This window comes from Schistocerca piceifrons, chromosome 8 (genome assembly GCF_021461385.2).
Source record: "Schistocerca piceifrons isolate TAMUIC-IGC-003096 chromosome 8, iqSchPice1.1, whole genome shotgun sequence".
Taxonomy (NCBI): domain Eukaryota; kingdom Metazoa; phylum Arthropoda; class Insecta; order Orthoptera; family Acrididae; genus Schistocerca; species Schistocerca piceifrons.
In genome coordinates this window covers 249,798,415-249,802,617 of record NC_060145.1, presented here as the reverse complement: position 1 = coordinate 249,802,617, position 4,203 = coordinate 249,798,415, and positions in this window count along the sequence as shown.

Below are 4,203 nucleotides of genomic sequence, written 5' to 3'. Positions count from 1 at the left end.
TTCTACATGCATGTAATCGATAAACTGCATGTGCATTTTCAGACTGTTATAGATAACATCAGATAATTCGCATATATCGTTGATAATTAATTCCTCTCTCATGTTTACTATTGTTTTAACAACATTAAAGGAAGCCTTACGAAAATTGTCAACTGTATTATAAAAAATGAAATAAAACTACCCACGATAACCTTACGACGAAAGTATCTGTACACAAGCGTGCCTCTATCGACAGGAATTGGTAACACACTACTCACTTAGATTTTGATTTGGTTTGTGTTTAATTGGTATGCTGTGTCATACTCAAGATGTATGCAAATGTGGCATTTCATAAATGAAGTTATGTATTCCTAGAAACCCAAAATTTGCTTGTCAGCAGCGGAAAGAGGCGTTACCTGTGGTGCACCATTGTAAGTTTTTCACCATTGCACTATGAGCCGAAAGTATTTTCTTGCGATTTCCTTATCAATGTTTGATCTGACTGTTTGGAGCTCTTTCATACAAGGGATAAAAACGTTACACTCAGTGAGACTGGAACTGTGAACCATAACAGACGTTGTTTCACAGGTCAGCACGTTACTACAGAGCTGGCGAAGAAGTATGTGTCTTAGCTTCCTCTTACGAGAACAATAGTGGCTAGAACTCGTAAACCGCTATTTGAAGGACGAGATCAGTTGCGATTTCCACGTGCAACGACTTTCCTGGGCTGAAAACCGTAAATTTACAATATTTTGTTACACCTCAAGCGATAATAACTCAGATTATTCAATCGAAATGACAGGTAAAATCAAGTGAACTTTGAGGCTTAATTGCGTGCACACCAGGAAGTAACTCGTCGATCACAGAGTTGCCAAACATACATTGCCTTGTTGCCAAATCTCCGTTACAATACCATCAAGAAGAAGACGAACCGATTTGATCTTACAGCAGGCTGGGAAGTGACCATAGCTGGTGTCTCCAAGTCGCGGCTGCTATGGCCTGGAATACGTAATGCGTCTGATTCGCATTTCTGTAGCTAGGTTTATTGACTGGAGCGTAGTTGCTAATAATACTCAGAACTGACTGCAAACTAAGCATCATAAATCAGTAACTCTCATAGTTGTTTTTATATTTAGGCTGGAAGGCAAAAAGCTTACTGACAAATTTCACAGAAGGAAAGGAAGGACGAAATGTCTCCCACTGGAAGGTCATGTTGTTTTATTTAAATGATTACAAAATCAGGTAAAACGAACAGTCAGGTTGTCAGTATAAGCTCATTACTGTTGTCAGGAAGTGGAAGAGAGAGCACCACTAAATTCTAATCCGTACGCATTGCATACAAACCGAAATTACTGTTACAGTGTACTTATGGAGCCCAACGAGTGAATTGCGTATTTTCCGGTGAGAAAGAGCACTGCAAACAGTCTTCGCTACATTAGGTTACTTAATCTGGCGTCACTCTAAGCTAGAATTATGGACAGCGACTAAGTGTAAGGTCAATAAGTCGGATGCGAGTTTTGCAACTGTGAAATACTTTCCTACATTATAGAAGCGAATATTAAATTTGAAGTAATATTGCGAAAATTTTGTACTCGGATACTTAGAATGAAAATCTTTCTGTTTATTGCAAGGAAAAACGAGTAATTACTGATTTTTGATATTAACATGAAAAGGATTCCGTAGACAGGGAAAGAACCTGTTCTTGGGAAACTACTCTTATAGTGACCAAAAGGCATCACATGATCAAGTACAGTGTTCCATCAGCGGTATGAAGAAAATGATAGTAATAATGACGGTAATAATCGAATTATCCGGTAACTTCACACTTCCCAGCGGATTTTCTCGAACTAAGAAATTTGCTGAATTTGTGAAAATTTCAAAATGCCTAGAAGAGCCTTTACATCCGGCTGACATGAGAATAGCATAATCTCCGCTTCAGAAGCTTCTACTTAACCATTTAATGGACTCGCGTTTTTTCCACCGTGACTAATTTTGTAAGCTAAGCACATCATCTGTTACAACACACTACTGGGGCTGGGAAATGTGGCCGCAATGGTCTGGCGGAACGAACTATCACAGGTGTAATGTGTGGGTTCAGGCATTTACTTTTAAGAGGCACAAACAGATTTACTTTACACCTGGTAACATCAAGAGAAAGACGTTATAATCTAGAATCCGCATTATTATAATCTAGAATCCGCATTAAACATCACGTGCCTTCATTACCAATTGGGCAGAGCCGGTTAACTTTGGGAAATGACATAGCGGAAGTCATGGTAAACAGAAATATAGTCGGCAGTAAACTTACTTACATTAGAAAATTTTATTTTATTTTATGAACCGATAGCCATTTAAAGGAACAGGGCTCTTACTTTACTTGTACTAGATTCAACTAGAGACGTTGAAAAATTTGGTGCTGGACTGTGATTCGAATTCGTATCTCCTCTTTCGAGGATCTGAATCTCTCGGAACAGTATAGTTTAATCATTTCGTTCCTTTTCTCAAGACTAGAATCTTCGCTAGGTCTCCTCCAAAGGTAAGTATGTGGATCCGAATCCTGATCCAGTACAAAACTATTTATAATTTCATTTCAAGCCGTATCACGTGCACACCGGCCTGTTAGTGAAAATTAAGGTACATTTTTAATGATTTCATTATGTATTATCAAGATCTAGCATGAGAACACCTATCTGCTGGTGGATAATAATTGCGATTTTTAATGTATTTTCATTCGTTGCCAACACTAACGATATTTGACGTTTTTGACTCCCAGTGAGACACAGAACTATTTGCGAGATCACTGTAAGTCCAACAAGATCTTATTCCGAGCTGCTGGTGGAGAAAAATTCGGTAACTGACGTCTCTTTGCGTGTAGTCAACAACGATATGTGTGGGGCTCTATTCCCAGTCAGCACTGAAATCTTCGTTATATTATTTCTAGTTCAAACATGCACACATGTCGCTGCTGGTGCATCAAACCCATATTTAACGTTCGTTTTCTCTAAAATATAACAGCGATAGGTGCCGGGTTGGAGTCCTGGGAAGGAAAAAATTAATGTTTCGTCTCGTCATTTCAGTTAAAACATCTAGCTACTGCCGAGAAAATGCGATATGTCACAATTGATTGTGCTTCGATGTCTATCCGGTTAGGTTCTGTGTTCGAATCCCTGTCCAACACAAAGGTTTACCCCACGGCATTACTGTCTAAAATCGAAGTATATCACTCTCTGTATGCCTAATCAGGAATGACTGTTAGTTTTCGTCAGTCACGAAATCTTTGCTTAGTCCGCATGACCTAGGTTTGAATCCATATGCAGAACGAGACGGTTCGTCGTGTCATTTGAAGTTCATACATATTCCCAACTAGCTGCTCGTGAATAACTTAAATTTTTAATGTCATTTTGTGTTAAATAATAATAAGTACGGTATGTTACTTTGAAGAGGAAATCATGAATACGACGAACTTACTACGTGCATTACCTATCAGACTTAATAATGAGAGTGGTAACATTTCAGGTATGTCATTTATTGTAATAAATGTGAGCTTACAATCTTTAAGGACAGTCTTACCTGTGATAAGGTGTTCCCTGATATTTGTAGTATCGTAGTATTACTTTACATTTAGAGTTATTGCGATACAGAGTAGTGTTTTCTATTGGTGACTTGTTGGAACCATTTTCAATAGTCAAACGACCGTACCAAGGAGCGATTAGAGGACTTGCTAGACAGCTGCGTTATGTGGGTTGTATACGAATCAGGGGAAATGCAATTCAGGTCGGTCGGATACTTTTGAGCACGACTGTACTTAGGATATAGTTACGATGTTAGTCAGCTGTCACACATTACTTACTTGGGAGTAACAAATTTTGAAAACAACAGTTCGAACTGTTGATCGTTTTCATGTAAGTGTTTATGAAAATAATTTAAATGGTTCAAATGGCTTTAAGCACTATGGGACTTAACACCTGAGGTCATCAGTCCCCTAGACTTAGTACTTAGACCTAACTAACCTAAGGACATCACACACATACATGCCCGAGGCAGGATTCTAACCTGTGACCGTAGCAGCAGCGTTTATAATAAAGTGGAAATTGGTGTTCAAAAAACTTGTGGTTGAAGCACTTTTCTTGTTCGCATTTGCTTACTAATATGTGAAAAGAAACAACTTATCGGAACAAGTGAACATCGCTCAAACAGTAAAACTGTTTGTGTGTGTGTGTGTTT